General features: G+C 41.3%; 1 long non-coding RNA gene across 1 annotated transcript in view; it reads left to right on the forward strand.

Annotated features, from left to right (window-relative positions):
* Window positions 1–16,604, forward strand: part of LOC105713967 (uncharacterized) — a 140,597-nt gene that overhangs the window by 56,695 nt on the left and 67,298 nt on the right. The window contains exon 2 of the long non-coding RNA XR_010344101.1: window positions 1,674–1,749. This is a non-coding gene — a long non-coding RNA (uncharacterized LOC105713967). The remainder of the gene's footprint in view (window positions 1–1,673; window positions 1,750–16,604) is intronic.

The following is a 16,604-nucleotide window of genomic DNA, read 5'->3' on the forward strand; positions in this document are numbered from 1 at the left end:
CCGGCATGAATTTATTTCTTAATACATACTTCGTCTGCCAATTCTACTGAAAAACCAAGATCTCTTATTTAAATAATTCTGGTCTCTTGCCAATGTTTCTTTATTTTATTATTTCTGTAGTGGACATGAATCTTATGCTTTCAACACAGGTATGTAAGATGTATATATTTTTAAAATGGAATATAATTTGTATATTAAGCCCCCATTTCATAGAAGCTAAATAGAATTTCCCATGTCAATTCACACTCTAGCTCCCGGCATGGCCCTCACACCTTCAGGAGTGAGCATTAGTCCCGGAGTGCCGAAACTTCCCCGGGTCGGGGTGAGAATCCAAGCTCACTTGGGATCTGTCCTCACATGGTTGTCATTTTTTTCCCAAGCTATGGAATGTAAATCAGGTTTCCACTCATCAGACACAATATGACAGGCTGTTGTGTCTGCCTTGTCCTGTTCTAAGACCTCTCCAGGCTTTTACTTGAATCCTCACACACACACAAAACACATAGCTGCCATTCTGAGAGATATTTATCAACAAGCAACACTCTTGTTTTTCTGCGTTATGGCTCCCTATCTCCCACAGCTAAGATCATCTGTATTTCCTATAGGATAGCAAAATTTGAATTTTATGTAATTCTGCATTCTCTCCAATCCGTTTGGTAATATATACGTTTTGCCATCTTCTTACCATCTTAGGCTGTTAAAAGTGAGAAAATAATCTGCTGTTCTGCTGAAGCGTCTGTGTAGGCAGCAGATGACTTAGAATACAGTTTGAATGGAGGAACAACCACAGGGCGAAAAGAAATGATTAGAAATGAAAAGAACATCTGTTTAACCTTTTCCCTATTTGCTCCGAGAATACTTGCCAGTGGCGCTTGAGGCTGCAGTATTTATCCTGAAATATCATTGTCACAAAATATCTCGCTGTTATTATTATTATTTTTGTATCACTCTAATATGTTGATTTTGGAAACAAAAGACATACTTCTATTTATAGCATTCTCTTTTTAGTAGGGGTATTTCCATTTACAAAATCTAGCAATTCTTCCTTGCTGGAAATGTCAAATGCTAGAAAATGTAGCATTCCCATACATGACATTAACATTGTTCTTGAACAGTTGTTGGCCAAAGATTCATTTGATGAATCCATTTTTTTTGAAATAGATGATTCTGATTATTCTGATGTTAGTTCTGTTTGGAAATAAATCCAAGAACAGTTTTTATGTTTTATTTTCACATTGAAAATCAGTCAGATTTGCTTCAGTCTCAAAGAGTATGTTTATGTAAAACTAAATGAGAGCTGGCAGTAAGCTGCACTTCGTTTTTTTCTAAATGGAAAAAAGGTTAATGTGTGACAATATTACCCACAGAAAATTATAATGGAACTTGAAATATATGATTGGTATCTATTGCATTTTGTAGATTCTTAATTTTAGTTTGATGTTCTGTTCTTCCTTTATGAATATTAGTTCCATCTGTCCCTGTGGGCAAATGGGAAGCCAGTGGTAGCTAGGTGGCTTACTGGCGTGGACTCCCTGTGATGAGGATGTGGCCTTGCAAATCTGATTTTGGGTTAAAAATGGAAGTACCTGACTTAGTATACATTGTCTTAAAGGGAAGCACATCTTCTTCCAGGAAGATGGAATATTCACATATCCCCTTATTTCTCCCACTAGGAACAACTACAATCCTGGACATAAAGTAAAAAGGCAGACCAACTGGAGACGTCAGAACCTACGGAATGACACAGTGGTGAGTTCCCTGGCTTTTCTTTTTGTTTCATATATTTCAGACTTGATGCTGGAGATGACAGTATCAGGTGGTTTCTGGAGAATCCAGAAACACCAATGGATGCAAACAAATAAAATGTCCTAAGAAAAGCCTGATATCTTTAGCCAAAGGCCAGAGAAGGGATGGCTTAGGAAAACGGAAAACTTTGAGATAATAATTGCTAGACTCCAGACAAATATACAGAAAAAACTATGGCCCCACTACTTCCCCCAACAGTGGAGGTCAAGTAAGAAGCCCAGACTTCTACCCCCATGAGGCTATAAGGAGGCACCCAACACCCCACTGGAGTAGTGTCAGAGAATGCTTAGTGAGGAGCTGAGACTTTTATCTCTGCCAGGGAGCAATGAGTCCCCTTCCTTCTTTGCCCCTGTGATGCTAGGAGAGACCATGTGGAGAGCCTGGGCTTCCACTCCCTCCATCCTTAAGGAAGTGGTCCTTTTCACCAACACTCAGCAGCAACAAAGCCACCACCTCCCCAACTGTGTCGGATGCATCCAGGTGAGGAGCAGGCACCACTCTCTACGCAAGGTGGTATCAGTGGAGGCCCAATGGGGAGCCTGAACTCCTAGCCCTGCCTAGTAGTGACTAGAGGCCCCTCTCACCCTGGGTGTCAACAGGACAAGTAGAGAATCTAGACTTTTTTCTCTACCTGAAAACTAAAGACAAAGAAAAATTCTTAAAAGCAAATAGAGAGAAATAGCACATTACCTGTTACCCATAGGAAAAAAAAAGCTCGAATGACAAGATTTCTTATCAGAAACAATGGAGGCCAGAGGGAGTGACACAACACTTTTCAAGTGCTGAGGGAAAAGAACTGTCAACCCAGAAATCTATGTCCAGTAGAAATATCCTTCAAGAATGAAGGGGAAATCAAGAGATTCTCAGATGATGGAAAACTAAAAAAAAAATTGTTGCCAGCAGACCTATTCTAAAACAATGGCTAAAGGAAGTTCTCTAGACAAAAAATAAATAGTAAAATAAGAAGTCTGTGAACAGCAGGAAGGAATAAAGAACATGGGATGAGGAAAACAATCAGTAAAAACAAGACTTTCCTTTTCTCGAGTTTTAAAATTATGTTTGATTATTGAAGCAAAAAGTATAACTAATGTGGTTCTCAATGCATGAAGAGGAAATAATTAAGACAATTATAGGCCGGGCGCGGTGGCTCAAGCCTGTAATCCCAGCACTTTGGGAGGCCGAGGCGGGTGGATCACAAGGTCAAGAGATCGAGACCATCCTGGTCAACATGGTGAAACCCCGTCTCTACTAATACAAAAAATTAGCTGGGCATGGTGGCACGTGCCTGTAATCCCAGCTACTCAGGAGGCTGAGGCAGGAGAATTGCCTGAACCCAGGAGGCGGAGGTTGCGGTGAGCCAAGATCGCGCCATTGCACTCCAGCCTGGGTAACAAGAGCGAAACTCCGTCTCAAAAAAAAAAAAAGACAATTATATTCTAAATGGGAGAGAGTAAAGTGATATATAGAGATAAGGTCTCTATACTTCATTCTAACTGGTAAAATGTTGACATCAGTGGACTCAGATAAGTTATATGTGTATAATGTAATACTTAGAGAAAGCACTACAAGAGATCTACAGAGAAAATCACTCAAAGGTACTATAGTCATATCAAAATGGCATTTAAAAAAATGTTTGACTAATACACTGGAAGCCAGAAAAATAAAAGTGGAGAAACAAAAATACAAAAAGATCAAAGATAAAGTAAAACAAAAATGACATATTTAAACCTTAACAGATCAGCAATTACATTAAACGTAAATAGTTTAAACATACCAATTCAAAGACAGAAATTAGCATAGTGAACTTAAAAAAATGACTCAACTATATGTTGTACTAGAAATTCACTTCAAATAGTTCAAATGATATATGTAGGTTAAAAGTAAAAGATGGAAAATTTACACCATGCAAGCTTTAATCAAAAGAAAGCAGAAGCAGCTCTGTTACTACAGGTAAAGTAGAGTTTAGAGAAGAAAAATATCAAAAACAGAGAAGGACATTACACAATGATAAAAGGGTCAATTCACCAAGAAAACACAGCAGTCCCTAGTGCGTGTTCACCAAACAACAGAACGGCAAAATACGTGAAGCAAAAACTGATAGAACAAAAAGGAGCCATGGAGAAATCCACAATTCTAGCTGGTGACTCCAACACTCCTCTGTCAACTAGAACTAGTGGTTGATAGAACAACTAGACAGAAACAGCGTCAAGGATGTAGAGAACTCAACATCACCATCAACCAAAAGGATCTATTTGACAATAAAATCTTCATCTAACAATAGTGGAATACATGTTCTTTTCAAGTACCCTTGGAATGCACACCAACATCGACCATATCCTGAGTCATAAAACAAATATCAACAGAGTTAAAAATATTGAAATCATAGCAAAAAAAAAAAAAAAAATTCCTCCATCTAGAACATAGCCAAAAAAACCAAACAAACAAGAACAACAACATTGAAATTATATATAGATCATGCTCTCTGACCGCCATGGAATCAAACTAGAAGTGAATATCAGAAAGAAAATAAAAAACCTACAAGCACCGAGAAACTAAGCAGCACATGTCTAATACATGTGTCAAAGGGCCAGTCTCAAGAGAATAACAAAAATGCATCACTAAATGAAAATGCAGCATACAAAATTTGTGGGACAAAGCTAAAGCAATAATGAGAGGGATATTTGTGGCATTAAATACCTCCATCAAAAGGAAGCATATAGATTGTTTAAAGTTCTTCCTGAATAATGATGCAAGCTCTTAGGATAAAAGGGGCAGTGTTGGAGCAAGAACTGAGCTTTTCAAATTCTGGGAGATCATGCATCATGGGGATACTGTTACCAATAGGCTTGTGCCCTGATTAAAAAGAACTGGGAGTCAAGGGAAGCTGTGCTCCAACATGCTGTCTGCTCCTGTCCGGCATGATTATTGTACTTTCTGCATGTTTCTTATCATTAATTTAAGAATTAGTTTTTAATTCTTTAATTCATTAAAAGAATAAGTTATAAGTTTTGTTAGTTGAAGTATAGGTCAAGGTACTATAACAAAGATATCCTCAAATACAGTTGCTTAAATAAGATGTAAATATATGAGAACACATGGACTCAGGGAGGGGAACATCACATACTGGGGCCTGTCGGTGGGTGGGGGACTAGGGGAGGTATAGTATTAGGAGAAATTCCTAATGTAGATGATGGGTTGAGGGATGCAGGAACCACCATGGCACATGTATACCTAGGTAACAAACCTGCACGTTCTGCACATGTATCCCAGAACTTAAAGTACAATAATTAAAAAAATATATAAATATATTTATCATCTAACAGTCCAGTGATTGTTAGTATTCTAGGCTGGTGAGTCTATTCAGCTCCATGAGATCATTTAGAGACCAAGGTTCCATTCATCTTTTTGCTCCTGTAACCTCTAGGGTAGGGCCATCCAACAGAAATTTCTGCAGTGATGGAAGTGTATTGTATCTTCACTGTTCAATATGATAGCCACTAGCTGCATGTAAAATTTGGGTTCTTAATTTTAAATGTTATTTAATTTTAACTAATTTAAAATTTAAATTAAATAATACATGAAGCTACTGTGTGCCATGTGGACATTGCAACTATGGATGTTGCTTTCTTCTGCATGATTGCAGCTGGTTCACTGCTTCAGTCATGTGCTAATCTACAGGAAGGTCAAAGACTAGTATTGGAGGGCAAGCAATTTCTTTTTAGGCCAGCAAAAGCAAATTTGCATCACTTCCACTTGCATTTCATTGGTGAAAACTAAGGCACTGTGTAAGGGGTTCCCAAGACCTTCAGAATTGGTGATTTACTGGGAGGGCTCATATGACTCAGCATAGAGTTATACTCATGGCTATGATTTATTGCAGCAAAAGGATAAAAAACAAACTCAGCAAAAAGACACATGGGTAAATTCAGGAGGAAACCAGGCACAAATCCAAGGGTCCTCTTCCAGTGGAATGACACAGAATGCACTGAAATTTTCCAGCAATGGGTTGTGAAAACATGTGTCCACCAGGGAAGTTATTAGCAACTCAGTGCCCAAGACTTTTACTGGGGCACCCTCTACTTCACATGTATTAAAATTTCGGATTCCCAGGAGTATCGCAGGTGGTGGGTATAGACTACATTGTTTGCATAAATCCTTCAGGGGCTTTTATCATTTGGGGGAAGTTTTATTTTGACTTAGGCAACTATTTACCATTCAAATTCCCAGACAGCAGCCAACGGCCAAGCTTGTAAGCAGGTCTTCCTAAAGATTGCAATGTTAAGCCTTCTATGTTCACTTTTTAGCATAGCCACACCTAATTGCAAAGGAGGATGAGAAATACAGCCTCTATGTGGGCAGCTACATGTGTATTATTTCCACAAGAGTGGTGAAGAATAAATCGTAAAGCATAACTAGCAGTCTGCCATGGCATTTTCAAACTTTGTGACTTTGCACAAGTTGCGTAGCCTCTCTGCTCCTTTCATTAACACATTTGCTTTGCCTCTGAACTAACATACATTGAATTGTGCCTGGCACACAGTCAGTGCTCAGTAACAGCTGTATCATCATCATCATCATCATTATTAATCTTTTGTTACAGCACATGGACGTATTTGGACTTTAGTTTATCTCTTTCTTCCCATCCTTAACCCAGCAGAACTCTGCATTTGTTATGATAAGTGGAGTCTGTACCGGCTTCTCCCTATTGGCTTTCTCGATTGCAAATTTTGGGGTTATATTCAAAGTGTAACCTAAGTGTTCTCAAGCCTCTAGCATCCAGATAGAGCATCCAGTGTCTCCATCTGAAGCTGACTATAGGAATTTCAGATTTCTTCCAGTCTCTCTAAGTGTTCTTGATTTTCTTTTCTTTCTTTCTTTCTTTTTTTTTTTTTTTTTTGAGACAGAGTTTCACTCTTCTTGCCCAAGCTGGAATGCGATGGCGCGATCTTGGCTCACTGCAACTTCCGCCTCCCGGGTTCAAGTGATTCTCCTGCCTCAGCCTCCCAAGTAACTGGGACTATAGGCGCCTGCCATCATGGCCGGGTAATTTTTTGTATTTTTAGTAGAAACAGGGTTTCACCATGTTAGCCAGGCTGGTCTCAAACTTCTGACCTCAGATGATCTGCCCGCCTCAGCCTCCCAAGGTGCTAGGATTACAGGTGTGAGTCACTGTGCCTGGCCTCCTGACTTTCTTACACTTCCTGGTTGTTGCCTGTCCCCTCTCACCTTGAACTGGTTACCTTGGGCATATGCTTGATCACTTTTTGAAGTCATATCTTTGAATCTTTCTGTGATTTTAATAATCCCTTGTCTATTTTGCCTCCAAACGTTGACACGAATATTTCTTTATTTTTCAGTTTGGCTAGCACCTCGCTGACAGATATTTGCTTTGTGCTGGTGAACAAAGCTTATGGAAGTTTTGTGAGTAAGGGAGAAGATTAATTAAAATTGGCAACTACCTAGCACTTTGGGAGGCCAAGGCGGGTGGATCACGAGGTCAGGAGTTCAAAACCAGTCCGGCAAACATAGTGAAACCCTTTTTGTATTTTTAGTAGAGACTAAAAGTGCAAAAAATTAGCCAGGCATGGTGGCACGTGCCTGTAGTCCCAGCTACTCAGGAGGCTGAGGCAAGAGAATCGCTTGAACCTGGGAGGCAGAGGTTGTGGTGAGCCGAGATCATGCCACTGCACTCTAGCCTCGGCAACAGAGCAACACTGAAAAACAAAATTGGCTGCCAGACATCACAGTATCTCAAGTTACTAGGGAATATCTGCTACAAGGAACTCCTTATTGTCATCTCCTTTGTGTGTGTGTGTGTCTCGCCTTCCTGGTGCTGTGTGCCCTGTTGCCGGAACCTGATGCAGAAAGCTGGACCTCTTCTAGATCTTCTCCTTCCTACCTCTGGAGCCCAATATCCTGACCCTATTCTACTAGAAAAAACTGAAAAATACCTTAACATTTAAAAAAAAGCAGGACTGGGCTCAGTGACTCAAGCCTGCAATCATAGCACTTTGGAAGGCCAAGGCAGCATGTGTCGTTGTAGTTCTAGCTATGGGAGACTGAGTCAGAAGGATCACTTGAGCCCAAGAATTGGAGGCTACAGTGAGCTACTGTCGTGCCATTGCACTCCAGCATGGGTGACACAGGAAGAAAGATCCTGTCTTAAAAATAAATAAATCAATAAATACAGAATAAAATTTTAAAATAATAAAAGCAATGACCAGGCGCAGTGGCTCATTCCTGTAATCCCAGCACTTTGGGAGACCGAAGAGGGCGGATTGCTTGAGCTCAGGAGTTTGAGACCAGCCTGGGCAACATGATCAAACCCCATCTCTACAAAACAAACAACCCCCAATTTAGCAGGGCTTGGTTTAGGTCCCGGCTACTCAGGAGGCTGAGATGGGAGAATTGTTTGAGCCTGGGAGATTGAGGCTGCAGTGATTGGAGATGGCACCTCTGTAATGCATCCTGGGTGACAGAGTGAGATCCAGTCTCAAAAAATAAAGTAAAAATAAATAAAAGCAAAAGCAAGTGAATAATTTTTTTTAAAAAAATACCTCAATTAAAAGCTCTTTCCAAGAATGTTGCTCTTTATCTTTCTGTTATAATAACAAATTTATTTAATCTGTTCCCTGTGCTGTTTCATGGCTACTTCAGCTTCATTTCTATTACTTCCCATTTTGTAATTCAGCCATTTAGGATTTCTTCAATTCCTCCAACGTGTTCTCTCTCGCCTCGAGACTTTGCACCTGCTGAGCTCCCCAAGTGGAGGACCTCTCCTGTCTCCAATGGCTACATCTTGCACATTCTTTTGCTATTAATTTAAATGTCATTTCTGCTGGGAATCCTTTCTCAGCCCTCTGCTTTACATTCAGCTCTCCTCCTGTGCACCACCGTAGTAGTTGTATTAGTTTCCCAGGCTGCTGTGACTAATAACCACAAGCGGGATGGCTTAAAACAGTGGGAATTTAATCTTGCACAGTTCTGGAGGCTGGAAGTTTGGAATCAAGGGGTCAGCAAGGGCATGTTCCCTCTGAAACCTGTAAGGGAGGATCCTTCCTTGCCTCTCTTTACTCCCAAGTAGCTGGGTAGTCCATGATGGTAGTTGTTGGCAACCCTTGGTATTCCTTGGCTTATAGATGCTTCTCTCCAGTATCAGCCAGTCTTCACATGAACATCTCTCCTGTGTCTTTCTGCATCTCCTCTCTTCTCATAAAGCCCACCCTAACGACCTCATCTTATCTTGATTACGTTGGCAAAGATCCTATTTCCAAATAAGGTCACATTCACTGAGGATTAGGATTTCAACAAAGCTTTTGGGGACATACAGTTCAACTCATAACAGTAGCACACATACTTGCATATGGCATAGAAGTCATTTCTTTATATTTATTTTCCTAGATTGTGAGTTCCTTGAGAGCAGAAATCTTGTCTGTCTTATTCACTGTTGTATCCTCATGTCCCAATAGCGAAGATGAACATGGCTGATGCTCAGAGAATGTTTGAATAAATGAGTAAGTAAATACTCTCAGATCCCAGTGTGCTAGTCAGGGCTCTCTAGAAGAAGAACTAGTAAGATAGATGTTTATATAAAGGAGAGCTTATTTAGGAATAGTGACTCACACCACCACAAGGTGAGGTCCCACAATAGGCCGTCTGCAAGCCGAGGAGTAAGGATGCCAGTCCAAGTCCCAAAGCTGAAGAACTTGCAGTTCAATGTTTGAGGGCAGGAAGCATCCAGCATAGGAGAAAGATGTAGGCCTGAAGACTAAACCAGTCTCATATTTCCACGTTCTTCTGCTTTTATTCTGGCCAAAGCGGTGGCTGATTAGATGGTGCCCACCCAGATTGAGGGTCGATCTGCCTTTCCCAACCCACTGACTCAAATGTTGATCTCCTTTGGCAACACCCTCACAGACATACCCAGGGTCAATATTTTGCATCCTTCAGTCCAGTCAAGTTGGCGCTTGGTATTAACCATCATGCCAAGGTTCTTTGTACTCTTACTCCTTTATCCAATCCCTACTTCTTCCCTCCCTCAAAGCCTCCACCATGTCCTGGAGTCCCTGGACCTTGCTCAGCTGTCGTGAAATCCTACTGAACTAAGTCATATCTTTCCTTCATAGTTGCTGTTGCCTTCTCTTCTCTTGCCATTACCACCCCCCTAATTCAGGGCATTGTCATATCTTCCCTGGACTACATGAAGGCCTCTGGAAAGTTCTTCTGACATCTTCCTCCAGCCCATCTATTCTTTACACTGCAGCTTGAGTGATCATGTGAAAATGTAAATCTCATATGCCATTCTACTACTTAAAATCAGTTGATGACTTCCACATGGGATAAATTCCAAAATTTTGAATATGGCTTCTGATGCTGTCTGAGAGGTCTCAGAGCCCTCTCCACCCCTTTTCAACCACCCTCCTTCTTGCTTTTTATGCACTGGAAATAATGTAGTCTTCAGTGTCTCATCCGTAGTGTGCTTTTTGTTGATTCAGACCTTTGCACATGCTATTCCTTCTGCTTGGAATGCTCCTCCCACCCATCTTGGGTACCTAATGCCTATTTATCTTTTTTTTTTTTTGAGATGGAGTTTCGCTCTTGTCGTCCAGGTTGGAGTGCAGTGGTGCAATCTCGGCTCACTGCGACCTCTGCCTCCTGGTTCAAGCAATTCTCCTGCCTTAGCCTCCTAAGTAGCTGGGATTACAGGCACCTGCTATCATGCCTGGCTAATTTTTGTATTTCTAGTAGAGCTGGGCTTTCGCCATATTGGCCAGGCCGGTCTTGAACTCCTGACCTCAGTGATCCACCCGCCTCCACCTCCCAAAGTGCTGGGATTACAGGTGTGAGCCACCGTGCCTGACTGCCTATTTATCTTTCACATCTCAATCAAAACCTCTCTTCCTCAAGAAGGCTTCCGTGACTGCCGTCCCCACCTTACGTGGGTTCTCCTGCTGTTGTAACCCATTACCTCAGTTTAAAAAGTAGATTTTAATCACCCACTTTCTTTTTCTCCCTTTCCTCCCCTCTCACCTCCTCCTTCCTTCCTTCTCTAGACACTCGCCTCTGGCAATGCATGCTTATCTAATTATACTCTTGCCTTAAAAATCCCAGAGGCTGATCTTGAAACAAACCAGACAGGGAGTCACCATTGCAGAATGCTTCTACTTGGAGGAAGTGATGAACAAAGGGTCCCCCACCATCTGGCTGAAGTCAAGATGATGCCAACCAGATCTCCAGATAGGAGATCCAAGATAACCATTGGAACAAGACACACAGAACCCTATACTCTGCACCACTCCCCCATTTCCCATACAAAAATTCCCTTTAAATGTGCTATGATGAATTTTAAAATTTAAGATAGTACTTTAAAATGCTTGTTCACCATCTTCTTGGTTTACTGGTTCTCCAATGAAACCTGCTTTTCCTCCTACCAAACTTGTCTCTCATGTCATGGCTGACTTTCCAGCCATGAGCAGCTGAACCTGGGTTTGGTTACAAATTTAGCAACCAATGTATGAGATCCTCAGATGATCTAGCCTGCCTGGTTTCCTATGGATGGGGCAATTGGTGGTAGCAGCATCCCAGGGCTTATCCATTCATGCTGTTAGGCAGAGCAGTGACTGCTTATGAGTGCCAGCTGCTTGTGGCTAACTGACCCCGCGGCTGGGACATGTCAGTAGCTACTGAGAATGCTTTTGTCTCAGGGATTCTTCCTTCTTTCCCCTTTGTGGCATCATCTGCCTGTAATGCTTCATTGGTACAAGAAAAAGCAGTGTCCTGGGATAGACAACAGGTTCCAACACTGGATAAGTCACTGGTGTATATGACCATTAAATCTTTCCCTTCCATTTGGGCTTTCCCTCAGAATAAGCCACTTTGTTTTTGTATTTGAATTGGGGTACCCTTTTGGAGAGGGGAATAATTGTTGAACTTTTACCCAACTTGAGAACCAGTTCATTTGCATTTGTCTATTTTAGTGGACTCTGAGCTCATGTGTTTGAAAATATGGGAAAGTTCAAAGGCATGCTAGGTTTTCTAGGACTCTACCTGGTTGTATATCATAGCCTGTTTTTGTGCATATTCTAAACTGATGGACAAATTACAGTGAGAAAAATTAAGAGCTCAAATGGTTAACCTGTAACCATATAATTAAGTAGAATCTTTTAACGCTCTCTTGCTGTTTCTCTCTTTTCTTTTCTGCTTGCTTTGAATCTGATGTTATTAAGGTAACTTGGAGATTTTTTTTTCTTATACATTTCAGCCAGTTCTAGCTAAAATATACATATTGGAAACTCATTGGTAACTGTAGAAAAGAATTGGATTCTGGGCAAAATGGCTGACTAGAAGCAGCCAGGTGGAACAGGTGCCACTGAGGGATTGGGACTGGGAGAGCTGGCACACTCCTAGCAAATCTTCAGAGGGAAGACACAGAAGCTGGGCTGAAGGGGCAGGAAGGTGGGAATGCTGCATGGGGCTACTGTGCACTGGGACTCGGACAGCACTCTAGTCAGTGTGGGAGTGTCTGTAGTGGAGCATGGTCAGGGATGCCCATCCACCAAGGCTCAACTTGCTCCCATAGGAGACTTTAGCTCTAGAGGAACAGTTGGACCTGAACTCTGCAGGGTGGTCTTGCCTGTCAGATAGGGCTAGTCTGATCTGAGTACTCCTTGGCCTGCTGGCCTCTCCCAGGGACCCAGCCTGGCCACACCTGCTTGCAGTACAGCCTTGGGTGCTCTGGGGGCTTGCATCATAGCTCCTGCACTGGCAGACCGGCAGAGCAGCCCCCATGGACATGCACCACTGGCCTGCTCCCTTGCACCACTGCAGTTTCCCCCTGGCCCACAGCCACCCACAATATCACTTTGCTGGTATGTGTGTGCACAGGTGGAGCTAGTCTTCCCTATACTAACAGTTTGCATGTACGCATGCACCCTGCCCTTCCAGTGCTGCTGGCATGAATGCACTCTGCCCCCCTACCCCCCTGTAATGCTATCATTGCAGTCAGAGCTTTGGCAAGCACAGAGCCCAGCCCACCAGTGCTGCCCCTTCCAGTGTCCCACCCCTGTGCCAACATTGCTGCTGGAGTGAAACCAGGCATGGAGAAGAGTGGAGCCTTCCCCACCTTGAATGGCCATCCCTTCCTGTGTGAATGTGCACAGTGGGCACACACAGACCTGCGCCTGCCAGCACCCCATCCCATGCTGATATCACCACCAGCTTCACCTTCTGCACAGTCATTAGTGGGGGCCCTGCCCCATCAGCCATGCTACCTCCCTGCTGCTGCAAAAGCCCACATGGTAACTGGAATCCTGGAACCTGCTAGCACCCTGCCACAGCCAACAAACATGCACCCCACCGTGCTGCTGCTGGCATGTGCAAATGAGAATGAATCCTGCTGCCACCACCCCTAGGAAATGCTTTGGCTGGCAACACTCATTGGAGTGGTAACCAGGAGCCTGGAAGCACCTCAACCCCCTTAGTGCAGTGGACTTTTAACCTTGAGGAGCCAGAGAAAGAAGTTGGGGCCTGATACCAGTCCCCCAGAGTAGGGCATGCATCCAGGAGTTGGGAATCGAGGCTTGACCCACTAAAATCTTCCAGAAACAAAGCCAGTCAACCAAACACACCTTATATCACAATCAAACCCTCAAGGTCATCAAATAGTATAAACGGGAAAAAAAAAAAACCACCCAAATGACAGGAACTTCAAAGACTGAAGGAACATCAGTCCACAAAGATGAAAAAGAACCAGCACAAAAACTTGGACAACTCAAAAACCCGGAATGCCTTCTTTCCTCCAAGTGATTGCACTAGTTCTTCAAGGGTTCAGAACTAGGTTGAAATGGCAGAAATAGACTTCAGAATGTGGATAGGAATGAAAATCATAAAGATGCAGGAGTACATTGAAACCCAATCCAAGGAAGCTAAACATTGCAATAAAATGATACAGGAGTTGACAGACTAAATAGCCATTATAGAAAAGAATGTAACCAACTAGATAGAGCTGGAAAACAAACTACAAGAATTTCATAATGCAATCGCAAGTATTAATAGTGGAATAGACCAAGCTGAGGAAGGAATCTCAGAGCTTAAGGATTGGCTTTCTGAAATAAGACAGTTAGTCTAGAATAGAGAAAAAAGAATGAAAAGACATGAACAAAACCTCTGAGAAATATGGGATTATGTAAAGAGAACAAATCCATGACTCATTGGTGTCCCTGAAAGAGATGCAGAGAACAGAAGAAACTTGGAAAACATATTTCAGAATATCTTCCATGAGAACTTCCCAAACCTAGCTGGAGAGACCAACATTTATATTCAGGAAATTCAGAGAACTCCAGTAACATACTTCACAAGAAGATCATCCCCAAGACACATAATCATCAGATTCTCCAAGGATGAAAGAAAAAATGTTAAAGACCACTGAAGAGAAAGGTCAGGTTACTTGCAAAGAGAAGCCATCAGACTAACAGTGGACCTCTCAGCAGAAACCCTACAAGCCAGAGAGACTGGAGGCCAATATTCAACATTCTTGAAGAAAAGAAATTGCAACTCAAAATTTCATATCCAACAAAACTAAACTCCATATGTAAAGGGGAAATAAGACCATTTTCAGACAAGCAAATGCTGAGGGAATTTGTTATCACCAGCCCTGCCTTACAAGAGCTCCTAAAGAAAGCAGTAAATATGGAAAGGAAAGACTGTTACCAGCTACTACAAAAACACATGGAAGTACACAGACCAGTGACATTATAATGCAACTACACAAACAAGTCTGCATGATAACTAGCTAACATCACAATGACAGGATCAAATCCACACATATCAATACTAACCTTGAATGTAAATAGGGTAAATGCCATCAATGAAAAGGCACTTTAAGTGGATAAAGAAGCAAGACCCAATGGTATGCTGTTTTCAAGAGACCAATCTCAGATGCAATGACACCCATAGGGTCAAAATATAGGGATGGAGAAAAATCTACCAAGCAAATGAAAAACAGAAAAACCCAGAAGTTGCAATCCTAATTTCAGACAAAACTGACTTTAAATCAACTATCTTTGTCTAAATAAAGACAAAACAGGGCATTATGTAATAATAAAAGTTAAATTTAACAAGAAGACTTAACTATCCTAAATATATATACACCCAACAGAAGGGCACCCAGATTCATAAAGCAAGTCAAAAAGATTTAGACCCCCACACAATAACAGTGGAAGACTTCAACACTCTATGGACAGTATTAGACAGATCATCAAGTCAGAAAATTACGAAAGATGTTCAGGACCTGAACTCAGCATTGGATCAAATGGACCCAATAGATATCTACAGAACTTTCCACCAAAAACAACAGAATATAGATTCTTCTCATCACCACATGGCATGTACTCTAAAATCAACCACACAATTGAACATGAAACAATCCTCAGCAAATACAAAATAACTGGAATCATAACAAACACTTTCTCAGACCACAGCACAATAAAATTAGAAATTGAGACTAAGAAAATTGCTTCAAACCATACAGTTACATGGAAATTCAGTGACCCACTTCTGAATGACTTTTGGGTAAATAATGAAATTAAGTCAGAAATTGAGAAGTTTATTGAAACTAATAAGAACAAAATAACACAGCATACCAGAATCTCTGGGACACAGCTAAGGTAGTGTTAAGAGGGAAGTTTATTGCACTAAACACCCATAACCAAAAATTAGAAAGATCTCAGTTTAACAACCTAACATTACAACTAAAAGAACTAAAGAACAAAGGGCAACCACAAAGATAGCAGAAGACAAGAAATAATTAAAATCAGAGCTGAACTGAAGAAGACTGAGACACAAAAACCCATTCAAAAGATCAGTGAATGCAAGAGTTGGTTTTCTGAAACAATTAATAAAACAGATAAACCACTAGCTAGCCTAATAAAGAAGAGAGAAGTCCTAAATAACCACAATTAGAAATGATGAAGAGGATATTACTGATGACTCCACAGAAACACAAATAACCATCAGAGAATACTATGAATACCTCTATGCACACAGCTTAGAAAATCTAGAAGAAATTGATGAATTCCTGTACACATACAACTTCTCAAGACTGAAACAGGAATTGAATCCCTGAACAGACCAATAATGAATTCTGAAATGGAATCAGTGATGCATAGCCTATCAAGTAAAAAAAGCCCAGGGCCAGACAGATTCATAACTAATTTTTATTAGATGTAAAAATACTTGGTACCCTTCCTATGGAAACTATTTCAAAAAATTAAGGAGGAAGAATTCCTCCCTAACTCATTCTATGAGGCCAGCATCATCCTGATACCAAAACCTGGCAGAGACACATCGAAAAAAGAAAACTTCAGGCCAATATCCTTGATGAACATCAATGCAGAAATCCTCAACAAAATACTGGCAAACCAAATGCAGCAGCACATCAAAAAGCTTATCTATCATGATCAAGTAGGCTTTATCCTGGAATGCAAGGTTGGTTCAACATATGCAAATCAATGAATGTGGCTCATCACATAAACAGAACTAAAGACAAAAACCACATGATCATTTCAACAGATGCAGAAAAGGCTTTCAATAAAATTCAACACTGCTTCATGCTAAAAACTCAATAAGCTAGGTATTGAAGGAACATACCTCAAAATTATGAGGGCCATCTATGAAACACCCACAGCAAACATCATACAGAATGAGCAAAAATTGGAAGCATTCCCCCCGAAAATTGGCACAGGACAAGGATGTCGTCTCTTACTACTTCTATTCAACATAGTATTGGAAGTCCTGGACAG

The sequence above is a fragment of the Aotus nancymaae genome, unplaced genomic scaffold, assembly GCF_030222135.1.
Source record: "Aotus nancymaae isolate 86718 unplaced genomic scaffold, 86718_ANA_hifiasm-v0.15.2.pri h1tg000025l, whole genome shotgun sequence".
Taxonomy (NCBI): Eukaryota; Metazoa; Chordata; class Mammalia; order Primates; family Aotidae; genus Aotus; species Aotus nancymaae.